Source organism: Myodes glareolus, chromosome 14, assembly GCF_982192425.1.
Source record: "Myodes glareolus chromosome 14, mMyoGla1.1, whole genome shotgun sequence".
NCBI lineage: Eukaryota > Metazoa > Chordata > Mammalia > Rodentia > Cricetidae > Myodes > Myodes glareolus.
The window spans coordinates 61,523,200-61,540,902 of record NC_142039.1 but is presented as its reverse complement, the minus strand read 5'-3'; the positions used below and the strand labels follow the sequence as shown (position 1 = coordinate 61,540,902).

At 43.4% G+C, this 17,703-nt stretch overlaps 1 long non-coding RNA gene across 1 annotated transcript; it reads right to left on the bottom strand.

Moving 5' to 3' along the window:
- Positions 1-2,259: 2,259 nt before the first annotated feature.
- Positions 2,260-16,872, bottom strand: LOC148119885 (uncharacterized). The gene is made up of 4 exons (XR_015734941.1): positions 16,788-16,872; positions 5,719-5,777; positions 3,466-3,714; positions 2,260-2,923 (listed from the first exon to the last, which is right to left on the bottom strand). It is a non-coding gene; the product is annotated as an uncharacterized LOC148119885 (long non-coding RNA).
- Positions 16,873-17,703: the final 831 nt, after the last annotated feature.

The window sequence follows — 17,703 nt, the reverse complement described above, 5'->3', positions numbered from 1 at the left end:
ACTGTGTGGTATGTGGACTGGGCTAGGGCTGCCAGGAGATAAGAAGGGAGATGTGCTTGAGAATCGACAATGAAGGAAATGTTTACAGGAAAAGCACCCTTTACAGGGGACCTCACATGGGCCAGGTCAATAGAGTTGGGTAGGTGACTTCTACTCGACAGAGGTGGGCAGTCTGTAGAATAACAGTGTAATACCGGGACGTGTGACACGGGGAGCTCATCTTGAAAGGTTCAGGGGACACTGGCTTTGTCTCTGTTGACATAAATTTAGTTCCTATGTAGGGGACCTCGGTCCTTTGCATCTTGACAGTGTGAGCATCACCGTGGAAGTCTTTGCCCCATTTGCGGTGGCCTGGGTATTGAAACTCCCAAAGCCTTAGACTAAAGGCTTGGTCCTCGAGGTGATGCTTTTGTGAGGTTGTGAAAACTGAGAGCCGGAGCCTAGCGGGAGAACCTTGGATATACTGGAGATAGGCCCTTAAAGGGAAGAGTGGGGTCCCACCCCCTTCCTTTTCTCTTTGCTTCTGACCGTGAGTGAGCAATTTAGCTCTGCTGGGAACTCATATCACAATGGAATCTCTCACCAGAGGTCCAGAACAATTGGGCCCATTCATCACAGACAGAACACACAAACTGTGAGCCAAAAGAGTTTCTCTTTATAAATTAATTATTTGGGGCTTTTCATTACAGTAAGAGAAGACTGGCAAGCATACCACCCACAGTAGGGAGGATGTGGACTCCTAACCTAGTTGCAGACATTAGACCCCAGTCATCAACCCTGGTTCTCACCTGGAGTCCGAGCACAGAAACATCTGAAATCCAGTGTCTCTCCCCAGCGTGACCAAGCAGGCACCCAGTGCCCTTTGACTCTGTCCTGCCTTCTGTCTTTGCTGCTCAGCTTTCCGTCAATTTGAGGAGATCCAATATTCTTGCTAAGACTGTGTGTAGATAAGACTTTTTTTTTCCAACGGGAGGGGAAGGTAAGGCAATTAATTAATGAACAGAAAGCCTTTCTCAGCCTTCGGGGTGCACAAGATTGATGGGCAATTGTGAAAGAAAAGACATGAAGTGGATGCGAGGAGTACAATCAATGCCAGGCAATTTAAGGCACAAAACCGGTCTAGGAACCCCTGAGAGGCCTACAGGGAATACCGACTCTGTCAGGGTGCCGAGGGGAGAGAACGGCACTCACAACAGCAAGGCCAGCATGCACAAAGGAAGGTGGACGGGGTGGCAGGAGGAAACTCTGAGGGGAAAATGTTTGAAAATATGTCAAAGGATAAAAAACAAAAACTAGTCATAAAGTTCAGTGTTTGGTGACTCTAAACCAGACCGTCAAAAGACAGGGAGAACTTTCTCATTGTAGCTACAGGAAAGGAAAGGGGGCTACTGAAAAGATAGCTCAGCGGTTTGGCAGGCTTCCGGCTCTATCAGGGACCTGAGTTCATATCCCGGTGCCCACAGTGGGCAGTAAACAAATAACTCCAGCTCCAGGGCATCTGAATGCCTTCTTATGACCTCCATGGGTACTTGTGTACACACACACTTACAGAGAGAGAGAGAGAGAGAGAGAGAGAGAGAGAGAGAGAGAGGTAAAAAATAAGATATATTAAAATAAATAAAATCATAGAAAGCAGAAATATTTTGAAGATTATCTTGCATTCTTTTTTTACAGATATTTATTTAAAATATTGTTTTGACATAACATGACACTGTGATAAAGGAAAACTATCATTCTATTGAGGCTGATACAACCCTATTAGCTTGTTGATATGTCTGCTTATTTTTTAATTGCCTGGGATGTTTTTAACTTGCTGGTAATGTTTCATTCTGATTTTCCATTTACTATGTTTTTGTACAAATAGATCTCTCTGGGCTTTTTTTTTCAAAGTTTTAATGAATTGAATTAACAGTTGCATGATATCTTAAGGAAAGAACCTTTATTTCCTTGGTTTAAAATGGTTTCTCCATGGCGCTGGAGAGATAACTCAGTGGCAAGGGGCGGGGCTGGAGAGCTGACTCAGCAGTTAAGAGCAGAGGACTCAGGTTCCCTTCCCAATCACCTGTAACTCCAATTTGGTGATATTTGATGCCTTTTTCTGGCCTTTATAGGTACTGTACACACATAGTACACATACATATATGTGAATAAACACTCATACACATAAAATAAAAATAAATAAATCTTTGAAAAAGCATGATGTGTGTGTGTGTGTGTGTGTGTGTGTGTGTGTGTGTGTTGCTTATGAAATACCTACTGTGTAATGAGGGCTCAGTTAGTAGGCTCTTTAATCCTCAACGGGTCCTATAAATCTAACACTTGATCTTTAAGTTCAGAGAGTCCTGCAAGTGTCTGCCCTGAGAAGATGCTAAAAGGCCTCAACTTGAGCTGTTGTTTACTGGACAACTGTCTTTTGCTGGGGGCTTTAGTTTTCATAGCTGAAGCCTAAGGAGGCTGAACAAAGTGACTGTTCTGATTTATTTTCACTCTCGAGTTAAATGCTTGGTTCCGGTGGTTTTGAGAGGGATCGAATAGATGCTCATGATTTGTGTGTGGATTGTTCTGACGCTTATCCCAGTTAACATCAGCAGGGATTTTTATTGTCCACTCTCAGATTGTACAAACCTGGGTATGAGTGTCACTCAGAGGTAGGAGGCTGAGTGAGTCATTCGAAAACCTCATTTTCTTCCTATGGTATTAGGATAATAATAGCAACAATAGCTCTCTTAGCAGGTTGTCATGAGGACTGAACAAACTAACGTACAGTAAAAGCTTACTTGAATGCGCTTCCAGTTCTTATTAATAGTAACAACCACACTTAAATGGTACACAATGGTTCATGAAGTCAGGATTTCCTAATTCTCAGTTTTGTTCCTTCTTATACGGCACACAGTCTTCCAAGACAACGTTGAGTTTTCTAGCTCTTAAAATAGAAAATGAGAAGAAAATCTATACAAAGAACTGCGCTGCCATGAACATGCATAATTCTCCAATAATAGATGTACTGTCTTGATATCATATCCTGTTCCATAAAGCTGCTTACGCTTGTGGCTCTGCTCTCTCTTTTGGTCCTCAATTCTGTAGAGCAAGTAGGCTGTTGTTGTTGGGATGCTTCTGAATCCCCCAGCCATTAGCATCTTTATCAGAGCAGCTATTACTGTCTATAAGACACCCTCAGGATGGGTCTTTAGAACCTCACCTGGGATCCCAACCACTCCTTCCTACATCCCCTCCCAGATGTGGACAAGTCTGCCTCAGCTGCAAGAGCTCCCAGGAGGTGGTAGTTCATACAGGGGGGATGGTTAACTACATGTGGGGGCTCCTCTGACTGCACCAGCTATGGTGGGAGTTGCCATCCGTGTTCGTGTGGCACATAGGTTATGCAGATATTTTGGTCCCTCGAGCTCCTGTAATAACCACTTCCCCACACTTCTGTAAGAAAACCCGATAAACTCATTGACTCACCAGTCTAGGCTTCAGTGGAATCATTACTTTGGTCTATTGCTGGTGCCCAGCTGAGATGGGTGGACATTGCTCACATTTTCCCAGGGAGAGGAGCATGCATCAGCAACTAACAGTCTCCCATCTTCCTATAAGGTTTGGTCTGCCCGACTCTGGCAGTATTTTTCTCCCTATCTATGGACTGGTGCTATTGACACTTGAGAGGACAAAGGGTCATTCTGAGGCCAATTGGTGGCGTTGGCTCACAGATCTCTAGAGCAAGGAACAAAGCAGAAAATTGTAAAGCTCAAAGGAGTTTAAAGTTGGTTTTCAACTGGTCATGTTCTCAGGGTATGAAAGAATTTAAAAAATTATCCCCAAACACAAAGGAATCCATTAAAAGTCTAGCAACATATTCGGTGTTAAGGAAAAGAAAGAAAGAAAGAAAGAAAGAAAGAAAGAAAGAAAGAAAGAAAGAAAGAAAGAAAGAAAGAAAGGAGTCCACAAAAGGTGAAGGGTATTGCAGACGCGTCTCCCCAGAAGAGGCTTCAAGCTCCTTTATAAGAGAAGCCTGCGCTGTGTGTGACTGTCAGCATTTACAGTGACACTGTCTCTATTGAATTTGGCTTTTCTGTTGTTTACTTTCACACAATAATGGCTGGTACAGCATAGCAATATGCTCAGGTCACACCTCAGAGAAGGAAAATGCTGGGGAAAGGCACTGAAAGGCCTTTCACTCGCTGGCTGGTATCTGAAGGTCACTGTAACCTTTAAGACAGACGAGAATGAAAAACCTTAAGAAGCAAAGACTAAGAACAAAGACGCCCGAGCAGGACAGAATCTTCCCTTAGCCTCCTCTCCTCAGAACCTTTAATTCACCGAAAGTACACGGGCAGGAGCAAAGGAGCAGTTTCAAGATGGAAATGGGGATGCCAAGAGAAAGCCGAAGTTCTCAGCTGGAAACTAGGACTCTTTCGGGAAACCAGAAAACTAAGCAAACAACGTAAGCTTTCAAAAGTCATGCGTGTGAAAGAGGAAAATCCCTAGCAATCCAGATTGGGGTCAGATGGGAAACTCCAGATGACCAGAAACTTCCAAACCACTGGTGTCAGATCTGGAAATCAGAGTCCTGGCTAGGGTGTTGCTCAGTGGTAGAATGTGTGCCTAAATTATAGGCATGTAGATTCTAGGACCTAGAAGGTAAAAGACTCTGATTCAACCCCCAGAACCACATGAAAACAAAACCAAACTAGAAGTCCCCGGCTCCCAGAGAGACACAAATGCTATCTAGAGAATTTATGTTCAAAGTGAACAGCAAGCAGTTTTTTTCACTGGTGGGAAATTTAAATTAATAGTGTTAAATACATTCAAATAAATCATGTTAAAGAGATTGTCCTTACTGGGGAGCGGGGAGAAAGAAAGAAAAAAAAAAACAAGTATAATTTAAAGTACATAAAAGAAAGAAAAAAACTAATTTATTCTTCCCTCCCCATCTCCTCAGTTTAAAACCCACTGGGATGCAATCATGTGATTCTACCTACTTTGCTGGCTTTTCCAACACTAATTAACCCCACCTCCCAACACCATCAGATGATACTTATCTCTGTTCATGCCTAATACACAACAGGAATTTAACCCCAACAGGAATTTGGGTGGTAAAAATCTGATCAAATCTGTAAAAGACCTTTAGCAACACAGAGTTGCAACTCTCTGGGTCAGGAGATCAGAATTCTGAAATGGAGTGTACTACGCTACTCTCAAATGTCAGAAGGGCTGCGTGCCTTCCAGAGGCTCTGGGGGAAGAACTGTTTCTGAGTCCAGAAAGTACCTAATCCCAGTCTTCATTTGCAATATTCCAACTTCTGTTTCTGTCTATGACTTTCCTGACTCTCTGTTCCCCACTTCCCCTTATATGGAGCCTCACGATTCCACTGGGCCTGACTCTGATTCCAGGACAATCTTGTCACCTACAGATCCTTAACTTATCACATCTACAGAATCCCTTCTTTCCTGTGAGGTAATGTATTTGGAGGGTTAGGAACTGGGTCTCTAGGAGAGGTGGTGATTTCACCTACACGGCGGGGGAATAGAAATCTTCTAGGACCAGCAAAAAAGGCTGTGACCACTAAGAGAACCACAAGATCCACCAGCGAACAAAAGACGCCTGTGCTTCACAAGCTTTAAAAAAATGGAAGAAATTAAGACGGCGAGCTGGCTCTGACAAGCGTACAACAGAGAGGAGAGACTTTCCACGTTGTAGGAGCCGCTTCCAATCACCTCCACTTCCTTTTGGTTCTGGATTAGCTTCAAATGCAAGGTGAGTGCAGAGTGCCCTCCTGTTGGAAAAGAAATGACAAGGAATCAGCAAGCAGTTGGATGTGAGTGAGGCCGTCCAGAGCATGGAGGAGATTGCTAGAGACCGGGCTTTGATTGTGCCCCTTTCCTCATTTACACTTATTTAGCTACATTTCACTCAGAAGATCCTGTTGACAGCGTGGATGCACACGGCTGTGTAATTACAGGGCTCGCAGAATTGAAATGGTGGAGAGGAGCGAACATGATAGGAATAATGGTGGAACAGCTCTGACTGACAGCCCTGAGCCGTGCCAGCACCCCCTGCTCTTTCTAACCTTTTGCTGTCAAAGTCAGCCATTTTTGTCTGGAGATACCTGAAGTGATTTTCCTAGTTAGTTAGAGACCCGCGGCATCCCGGGAGTCTGTAGCTGATTAGTTTAGGAAGTAGAAACACACTGGGTTTTGTTGGAGTTTGTGTCGCAAAAAATAAAAAGTAAAGCAAATGTTCTCACAAAATGTTCGTGTTAAAATGCTACCTGCTACCGCTGATGATATTAAAAGATGGGGGCTTTAGGAGTTAATGAGGAATTGATGAGACCAGCCGAGTAGAGCCTTCCTGACTGGATTTATGCCTTTATAAGAAAAACAAGACAGACTTATCTTAGTCTCTGCACTTCTCCACGTGAGGATATAAGAAGTGAATAATAGATGGGTGTGGAGACACACACCTCTAATCCCAGTAGTTGGGAGGCAGGGGTGGGTGCATCTCTGAGTTGGAGGCCAGCCTGATCTACAGAGCAGGTTCCAGGACAGCCAGGGCTACACAAAGTGATCCTGTCTTGAAAAAACAGGAAAAGAAATGGGTAATTTATAACCCAGAAGAAGGCTTTGACCTGACCTTGATCAAGCAGCAGATATCAGACTTTCAGACTCAGGAACCTAGAGAGTTTAAATCCTGTGGCTTTTAAAACAATCACTCGATGGCATTTTGTTAGAGCAGCCAAACTGATGAAGACAGGCCCCATGCAGCCTAGGAGAGGAGTTTAAGTTGTAGTTGAAAGTCGGTACACACCCACTCTCTCACTCCCAGATTATGAACCACAAATAAAGCTACACTTCAACAAGTCCAGACACAGTTCCAGAAAATTAAATCAGCAGAGTTCAAACAAATACGTTCTTTTTAATCTGGTAATGAGTTTCATCTTGTGTATCCTTTGAGGGCTATGGGCTTCCTGAGATACTGTCAGTCTCTAAGGAGCTACATTTTGCTAAATACAGGTCATTTAAAGATCTAGAATATTTAGACTGAGACATGGGGCCTGAGTTTCCTGAACTTCTAAGTGGACATTGTTAGATTACTAAGGGCTAATACCAGACTCCTCATGAGAAGTGAAGCAGTGACGTTGTTGGAGATTTTCAGGACTGGTAGTAATCCACGGTGACCACATACAAAGTCTGTGTGTGGGCGGCAGGTTGTTCACGGTCCCCTTCCGACAGTATTTGCAGTCCCATTATGAGTACTGATGGTCCCCTCCTGAGTCTTCAGTTTTATCACTGTGAGTGGTTCAAGTAATAATAAGGCAGAGATTGAGAAAGGTGGAGAAGATATTAGAGAGAATCGCTTAAAATATGTGTGTGTGTGAGTGTGTGTGTGTGTGTGAGAGAGAGAGAGAGAGTGTGTAGTGAGGGACTGCGGGCAGACCTGCTTTTCGTCCTGCCCGGCTCCCGCACGGCTAGCTTAGCCCCAGAAATAATAACACATAAGTTGTATTCATTTAAATACTGCCTGGCCCACCCATTATCTCTAGAGAGTTAGTTACTGGCTAACTCTCACATCTTGATTAACCCATTTCTAATAATCTAGTGTAGCACCACGAGGTGGTGGCTTACCGGAAAAGATTCAGCATGTCTGACCTGGTGGCTGGCTCCATGGCGTCTGCCCCATTGCCCTCTTCCCAGCATTCTGTTCTGTTTACTCCGCCTACCTAATTTTCTGTCCTATCAAAGGGCCAAGGCAGTCTCTTTATTGACCAATGAAAATAACACAATAGACAGATAACCCTCCTCCATCAAGAGAGAGAGAGAGCACACATATGTTTGTGTGTATATCTGCATATGATTGAAGGCACGCATATACCACAAGGTGCATGTAGCTGTCAAAGGACAACCTCAGATACGGTCCTCACCTTCTACCTTGCTTAAGACAGGCTCTGTCTACTGTGGCTGATGGCAGGCTAACTAGGGGATTTCTCCATCTGCACCTCCAAACTGGGGGAAGGAGTACTAGGAGGGTGTGTACACACTACTCTGCTCAGCTTTTTGTGGGCTCTGGGGATCCAGACTCAGGCCCTCATGTGTGCTCAGTCAGTGGTTCACCCACTGAGCTATCTTCCCAGCCTGAGTCTCGCTTCCTAACTGGTTGGAATAACCTGGGACCCTTTGTAAGAACACAAACAGCATCTTGCATGGCCTGTCAGGATGGATAGTTGAGATAATTTCATCCTAGCGTCTGGCTTCCACAGATTCGTGAGAAAAACATGCTGTCTCTGCTCCACGATGGATTTATTCTGACAAGGGAGTCACACTGAGGAGAAATGAACACACACAGTCCAACCCCTAAGTGGAATACAGTAGGATGGAAAGACTGTAGCAAGAGACTGGCTAGAAATCTCAATGCTTAGGAACAAGGAGGCTTAGAAATCCTGGGGAAAGAGGGCTTTACTCACACATTTTGATCTGACACCAATGAGACATCTTCAGAAAAGAAAAAAAAAAGAGGCAGAGAATCAGTGTAGATTATGGTCTCTAGGAGACTGAAGCAGGACTATATTGAGGCCAGATTTGTCTTAAATACTATGTCAAAGTAAAATTAAATGAATATTATACAGGAGGCAAAGGGGGTTGATTTTCTACCTGCTATGACAGACAGAATAATGTTTTTCGCTCCTGAGATTTCTGAGTTCGATCCCCTGAGATCTATGAATTTGTTATGCCACATGACAACGGGAAATTGAGATTATTGACCAGGTGGTCTTCAGATGAGGGAACCGTCCACCCAGGAAACCCCATGGGAATTACAGGAACCCTCAACAGTACAAAAGGGACACCAAAGACAATGTCAGAGCAGTGTGAGGTGGCAGGTAACTCGGTAGCTTTAAAGATGAAGGGCAGGGCTATCTCATGTGGGATGTCCTTCTATATGTGCTGCTTTTATGGGAGGATGAATAAAGCCTGTTTGGTCCATAGCTTAGCAAAATAAAGCCAGGTGGGAAATCTGAACAGAGAAAGAGAGAGAGTAGGTGGAGTTGAGGAGATGCCATGTAGCCACTGATGGAGAAATATGCCAGAACATACCGGTAAGCCACAGCCTCATGGTGACACATAGATTAATAGAAATGGGTTAATTTAAGAAGTAAGAGTTAGCTAGGAATGCGCCCGAGTCACTGGCCAAAGAGTGTTGTAATTAATATAGTCTCTGTGTGATTAATAGGATCTGGATGGCTGGGAAATGAAAATGCAGTCTGTCTACAGCTATGAGTTAAAAAAAAAAAGTTCTGGAAACTGAAAAGAAGATGGGACCAGTTCTCCCTCAGAGCCTCTGAAAGGGGTACTGTCCAACAGACCCCTTGTGTTAAATCACCGCCTCCCTGCTGTAAGATAGTGTCCTTATGGCAACTAGAGCCATAAGGTAGTGATTGTATTAGCAGCAACGGGACGTGCACACACCCACCAGTGAATCGGGGGCGTTACGGTGTGTGTGTAGGTCTTGAAGAGGGCTAGTATGTACCTCAAGCTCTCTAACGGGACCTTACAGCCCTGAGATTTTCTTAGAGTCATGAATTTTAATGCCACTAAAATATTAAATTAATGCACCTGAGAAATGCAGAAGGTACGGTGTCCCTGGGAAAGATCTCAAAAAGCGCTGCATTTCTTGCTAGAAACTAGAATCTTACTTACTGAAGTTGTGATATACACAAAGCTCCTTAAACTCTGGGGTTCATAACAAAATGTGGAGCAGTAAAAACGGAGACACATAAAAGATTCCTGAACACACAGTGACTAAAAATCAATTCGAAATCCAATGCAGAAAGAATCCACTAGATCATGTGCCATCATGAGATGTCACCTCAGTTTCCTAGAGACCATTTCATAGTTTACCTGTGGGTCTGCAAAGAGTCTACGCCTCTGTCTGGTTGCTGAGAATGCACCATTTGGAATCAAATCCAAGTCCTCAAGCATCTCTTCTCCCAGGCTTTCTATGCTTCTCTGTGTCTCAGCACTGAGATGTTCTGAACACGCAACAGGTATACCGAACACGCATCACGTACACTTTGTTCTGTGCATGTCATCATGCCACGCCCTGCCCATCAGACCAACAGTTGTTATCTGAAATGATCTGGCTCCAATTTGAGACGATTGCATGTCATGAATTGAAGCCTTCTCTGCTATGCACACAAAGAGTCTCACCGTTACAGAAGCATAACGGCTGCATTAAAACAAAAACCTTTAATATTTTCCGAGTGGCATTCCTCGAGATGTAAATATCAAATTAGCATATTTTCCTATTGTGTTATGTTAGGGGGGTTGGCTTTAAAATTGGTGCTTGCGTTGCTGACTTGATCTCACAAAAAAATTATATCATGAAATGAGTGTTGGCTAGGGAGAAAGATAGACTACCCAAAACATCCTTAAGTATAATTCTGCCATGTTGTACGAAGTATTCATGTGAAGTGGTGACCTCAGAACACATGATTATAAAATTAAAATGCTAGTCAGCATTGAAGACATTGTGTTTTCTGCAGTACCAAATATTTCACTAAGATTTAATTCATCGTGTAAAAATAAACAAGTACATCTATCTCCTTGGTATGCAAATTTGCTTCATCTTTAGTAAATTGTAAATTATATGATTATATGTATATCAAATAGTTATTTTAAAATAAATTTATTTTTTATTTATTATCACCAAATGTTTTATTTATATACTCTATTGTATCCCCTGCATACCTAGGGATCACTTGTGTAACTGCTACTGTTGATAGTGAGTAAAAGGGTCGTTATCTCCTTCATTCCTGAGAGAGGTCCCATTTTATTTGGTATCTATTCCTCCCCCATGAAATGTGGGACAAGGGGTGATTGACGTCAATCAATCACAGTGGTTACCTTTGTCTGTGACTGGAGTTCTCATGAGCCTACGAAGCCATCGCGTCTGCTGAGCTGTGCAGAGAGGTGGCCTGGAGGCTTCTGGGAAGAGTGCGCCTCACATTTGAACAAGCTCATGAAAAGGTCTCTCTCTAATCCCTGGGTGTTGTGAATGGGTGATTTCTGGAGTTTTCAGCTACCTACCATCTCCATGGAGATGAGACTGAAAATAAGACTGTTATGTCGAGGATGGTATTGCAAAGGACATTCCTGGGGAACTGGCTTTGCCACCAAGTTCCTCAATCAGCAAGTCCAGAGTTACTCCATTCATGTTAGTTTGATTATGAGATTATAATACCTTGGCTTTTCTGTTGGTTGCCATGAAAGTATCCCACCTCATGAAGAGGTAGGTGGCTTACCAAACATGTACGTTAATGAGAAAAAAAAAATAACCTTATTTGGTGCCCATTCCAATTGAAGGGCTCAGAAGGAAGTATGCCTTCCCAGTCTTTCTCTGGCTTCCAGTGGTTTTGAGGTGAGGTTTATTGTCATAATTATAGGTTACAAACCGTCACATCAGGGAATTCAAGCAACAAGATGTTAAAACAGCGGCTCACATACACCCTCAGCTAAGAGTCAAGGGAAATGAATGCAAGCATGTTTGTAATTTGGCCAACTTTCTACACTCTTACATGGTCCTGGACCCACCTAAAAAAGCTTGCAATCCTAGAACTGGGGTGGGAGGGGACGATAAGCTGATCGCAGGAACTCATTGTCCAACCAAACTCCCTCTGTCGTCAATCTGTAGATAATACAGACGATGATCTCATTCTGTGGAGTCGGGGGAGCATTTCAAGGCGGAGCCTCTTTATCAGCGCATGTAACGTCTCTCTATGATTTAAAAGCGATTACTTAAGTTCAGAATGTATCCGTTACAGCCTCAGTGAACTTCAATACTCTGAGGAAAGAGGACTGCCTAAAGAAACCCCCACATGGCCATCACTTTCAGCCACCATTCCTGCGACCTGTTCTTCCACACCCATTCCTTTCTGACATGGGAATCCATACTAGATACCATCCTATTGATGCCTGTTTCATTGTTGTTGGCTCCCTTCCCTTTAACCCAGCCCGCAGATCAAAATAAGGTACGCAAATGCAGTATTTGACACATACTAGAACATTCAAAATTAGACACCACTAAAATTGTTCAGTCTCTACATACACTTTCCTGACTTTCCCCCAGAAATCCTAGCTACATCTCATTCACTTACCTGCCAGGTTCAATAAATAATAAATGTATGCAAATAATTAAATAAATAGATAAATATGCTGATTATTTCTTATCTTTAAAAACTCTGTGTGTGTGTGTGTGTTGGTATGGAACTGTGGAGGGGGGTATAGGTGCTATGATGTATATGTGTGCTTGTACAGGTCAGAGGACAATTTGCAGGTGCACAGTTCTGCTGCATTTTAAACTATGAGAGACCATGCCCCCCAAGTGGGCTGGTATCTTAAAGGCTATTGGCTGAAGGAGCAGAATGTGCTTCCACAGCACTGTGGGAGTTTCTTCTCCCCTTCTACCATGTGTGAGTGACCTTGAGACTAAACTCAAGTTGTCAGGCTGGGCTGCAAGTGCCCTTACCAGATGAACCATCTCTCCAACCCCTGATGTTATTTTTAAGTAGGAAAAGTTGCTGGTCAGTTTTCTAGGCTCCATGCCTGCCTGCAGTCTGCTCCTGCACTTTCTCAGTTTGGATCCCTGATCTCTCTTTGAACAATATCTGCTCTCCAAGTCACATATTGAAGCTTTATACTGTTTCACCAGAATTAGTGTTTGAATTTTCAAAAAATCTGGGCCAATGTTATGCAATTTTTCCTGAGGAGACATAAACAAATATTTACACTAGGTCAGGAACTAGCAACAGACCAAAGGAATGATGCCACCTAAGTCTAGCTTTGGGGAAAGAGTGGGTTTATTAGGTTTACTTCCAGGAGTATGAGTGAGAGGTGACTTCCAAGAACGTGAGTAACTGAAAAGCAGCTGCAGCACCAAAAAGTCCCCCTTAACATGGGTGACATGTCAGAAAGCTGTGTCCCCAGAACTACTTATACCACTTGCAACTGCTCTGCCTATCTGAGGTTCTTTCTCTCTAGCAGTTACCGTCTTGGGAATCTTGTATGTTTCACGACTTCCCTAAACTTTCCAAATTTTTGTTTACTTCCCAAGTCTTGAGTCTCCTTCCAGAAAGAAATATTTTAATTAAAATACTAATAACTACACAGCAACTAAGGTATAGGTGCAATGCTTGCCCAGGATACAAGAGGCCTTGGGTTAGACCCCAGTACCATGCTATACCCAGAATCAAATATTTTATAATTAATTGAAGTCAGCCCTGGAAGAAGTATGCACACATTGGAAATTGGTAACCTCTCTAATGAATCAGTGCTTTGCCCCACAAGGACAGACTGATCAACCTACCACTGTGCTCAACTCTTGCACCTGAATACAATTTGTCGGTTCCACCCTCCATGTCTCTGATGGTTGGTTGATTTTGATTGATACTTTAACCAAATTAAGAAGCATTTTCTAGCCTGTCATGTTGGCAGACACATTTAGTCCCAACATTCAAGAGGTACAGGAAGTGCATTGTTGTGAGTTCAAGGCCAGCTTAGTATACACAGTGATTTGAGTTCCAAGCACAGGGATTTGAGTTCCAAGACAGTCAGGGCTACCTAGAGAGATCCTGTCTCTGATATATACGTGTGTGTGTGTGTGTGGAGAGAGAGAGAGAGAGAGAGAGAGAGAGAGAGAGAGAGAAAGAGAGAGAGAGAGAGAGAGAGAGAGAGAGAGAGAGAGAGAGAATAACAAAAGGCCAGCTTAGTATACACAGTGATTTGAGTTCCAAGCACAGTGATTTGAGTTCCAAGACAGTCAGGGCTACCTAAAGAGATCCTGTCTCTGATATATACACGTGTGTGTGTGTGTGTGTGTGTGTGTGTGTGTGTGTGTGTGTGTGTGGAGAGAGAGAGAGAGAGAGAGAGAGAGAGAGAGAGAGAGAGAATAACAAAAAAATTTTAAAAGGAAAGAAAGATAGACAGACAGACAGAATTATCAGGACATTAGGAGGATTGCTTAATCCCAGGAGTTTGAGGTTAGCCTGACATTTGGTTGTGTCTATGAGGGTATCTCCAGAGAGAATTAACAAAGGGGAAGAAGACCCACCAGGAATTGGTGGATCTATGCCATGAGCTAGGGTCCAGGACTAAAGAAAAAGAAAGAAGGGGAAATGAGCTAGGACCCAGTCTCCTCCTCTCTGCTTCCTATTACCAAAGGGATATGCTATGCCCAACTCTGTACCCTCTACACCACTGTGAACTCTGGCCCAAAACATGAACCAAAATAAATCCTTCATCTTTTGAGTTTCTTCTTATTAGCACTTGGCCTTGGAGATAAGAATAGTAACTAGAATAGTAACTAATAACACCCTACTAGGTTCTTCCCAACAACCGATTGTTTATTGCCACTCAGAGGAGTCTTCACAAAGGTCTCCTCTGGCCTGCAGCTCCTTGTTCCTCCATGTGGCAGATGGCAGAGCCCTATGCCTGGCACTATCCAATGGAATAATGCAGACCTTAGATATCCCAAGGGACTCACTAAGATGTTTACCAAGTTCCCATATATTTCAGACAGCACCTGTCAAAATAAAGCCAATGGACCATTTCATACATTAATTATCTCAGGCTGACGGGAATATTTCAGATGCTCCTATAAAATAAACAGGCCCTGTCAATGCCTCATATCAAAGATCCCCAGAAGACGTGAGTCTAAACGGCAACCTTCCAGCTGTGTTTTAATTGAGATGATTCCACATGACAGAATAAATTCTATCCATGACTTCCTGTCAGCCTTCATGTGACCTTTCCCCCCACTTCTTGACAGATTCATCTTGCTGAACATCTTGTGGAAAATGTGAAAAAAAATCACTTTTTTTCTGTCATGCTGAGATTTGAATCTCATGAATTTATTTTCCTTAAAATAACAGTTGTTGCATGTTCCGATTGCATCCCGCTTCAATTATATTTGGCCTTAATCCTCTTCTCTAAGAAGCCTCACGCATTTTTTCCCATTCCTACCCTTCTCAGTAGACTTACAATGGGATGGAGTAGCTTTGGCTTTTGACCAGAGCCTAGGAAATGCCGTGGGGGATCCATGACATAGCTGTAAATTAGGGGGTTCGAGGTTTTTATTCTTGGCAGTCATTAATGTTGTTTGAGCTAAGGTGAGTAACTAAGAAAATTCCTGTTCGATTTGAGGTAATTGGGACGAGCACTTATGTCCCTCCATCTTTGTGTAACTGGTACGTTACATGAGCTACGTTCTCTTATAGACTCTAGAACTCTTGTGATCGCATAAGGAATGAACTCTGTCTCGTAGTGGGGAGAAGCTGTGTCCAGTGGCATGAACCTGTGCTTCAAGTTACTTGGGAGACTGAGACAGAAGCATTACCTGGGCCCAGGAGTTTGAAGCTAGCACAGGCCATCCAGCAAGACCCCATAAAAATAATAGGGGGCAATGGGTAGACAAGATTCCAGGAATTGAAACTTCACAGTTTACGTCAAATAAGTTTGGCTCTGCAGCAAATGGTCTACACAATAATTGCATAGTAATTGCCTGAAAAGGGATCATTGCCTGTATGTTCTTAAGTGGCTCTCGGCTCTACACTAGACCTTCTACAATTTTTTTTCTGTGATATTGGGCATGAAACTTAGCACCCTTTACTTTCTTTGACTCCCTCACGTGCCAAATAAAGATGCCTATCAATCATCCAATGTCAGATGCCTATCAGTCAATCAGTGACAGATGCCTATCAGCCATCCACACACTAAATGAAGAAACACACACACACACACACACACACACACACACACACACACACACACAACAAGCACTGGAGACTCAGTAGCAAAAGCACGGAAGTTTATATTTTACGACTTGCCTTTAGGACTTGCAAAGCCATGTGCCACCAACAGAGATAAAAATAGCAGGGTGCACTGCAGGTGTGCAAAGAACAGTTATTAGATCCCTGAATGTAGGTCCCTCCTTGGTTTGGGGGTGGGGTGTACAATCTTACATCTCATCCACCACTTAGGTGATAAAAAAAAAACCCTTGTGTGGGTTTATCTCTACATTTTTACACCTTGTTTATCTTAATGCTTTTCAGGCCCATGATAATGCACATCTTATCATGTCTGCAGTTCCTTAGGCAAGGCTGGATGGCAATACTTGATATTCTGAATTTCTAATGTGCCTGGGGAAGCAGCTGGAATAGCAGAGCCAGCAGGGATCCATTGTTCTTGTTCCTAGGTAGCTGGACCAAGCCTGACTCGGGGCACATTTGAAAATGGACCATTACTTTTTAATTTCTCAGAAGTGGGCAGTCAGATCTACATATCTAATGCTTCCTTCTCTGCCTCTCCGCTGTCTTCCTACATTACAGGATTATTTATTGGAGCTATATAAGCTGTAGGTGGATGTATCAAACCATCTAATTGGTCATTTGGTAGGGAGTTAGCTAACTTACTTTATAATACTTGATAGAAAAGAAGTTTAAGAAGAACATTTCCTGATGTCATGGAGCATCTCCCTAGCCACAGAGGGAGGAAACTCAAGAAAGACAGAAGGAGCCTAGAATGCAGCACCGGAAATTGCTTCCACCTGTCCATCAGGGTTTACACTTGTGAACGCACATGTGTGTGAACCTGGTAGACTCATGAGTGCATGCACATGTCTCGTAAGTGGTCTCTGCAGAAGAGACAGGCAGTAGCTCCTTATCAGTCAGCTCAGCATCCCAGCTCACCGCCAAACATTGCATCTTCTTTATTGCCTTAACTGCATCTTGTGTGCCTACCTTTTCCACTACAAGAGTCCTGGCTGTTAATCACTTCCAAGTCAGGTTGGGTAGCGCCCAGGGCATTACCTTTTGCCCTGTCATCAATATAAAGATAAAAAAAAAAATCACAGACAGGCAAATGACTTCTCCCCGATTATAATCATCTTAAAATTTTTGTCACTCATGACCCTAGAGGAAATTCCCTGGCCCTTTCCTCTGGGTAACCATTTTTCACTATAGTGAATTTTCTCCAGGGCCCAATGCATCTATGTCCAGCGTAAAATTACTAGTGTTTGATGCTTTACAAATCCTTTGCAAGAATTTCCCACAGGTGAATGAGCACATGCTACAGAGTAATGGTTTCCAGGTATCCACAATATCTGGACCATCTGGACTGTAAGCATTGGAGCTCAGATGGAAAGGGATCCTGGCAGTCAGAAGCCGAGGGATACTAAGTGGTACAGCTCGGATGGAAAAGGGTTCTGGCAATAGGGGCCAAGAAATACCACAGGTCGTAGTAAGAGTGGCAGCTTACAGCCCTGCTCCAGGGAGAGGTTCCCCACTGTAAGCCCTCTGCTCCAGCAGGGGAGGATTTTCCCAGCCAAGTTGTCATAGTTCTGCCAGGTCCCCTGGAGTGTATCAACTCCCAACTCCGTTCCGCTATGGGAGGTTTCCCCAGCAAAAGTGGTACAGCCTTGTCCAGCTTTGTTCTGTTCCGCCTCTGGCGAAGGTCGTTACTTCTCGTCTCTTCTCTGCTCCTCCATTCCAGTGAAAGATGGTCCCATCCAAACCTCATTCAAGAGATTTATCAGGAGGGAAGAATCCAGGAGGGTAGCTGCCTCTGTCAGGGTGGAAAAGGGCAGTAGCAAACAATAGTTCTCTTAGAGCCTCTTAGGGAAGGAGTTTTTCCACGGCGAAGATTTTCAGGGTGTAA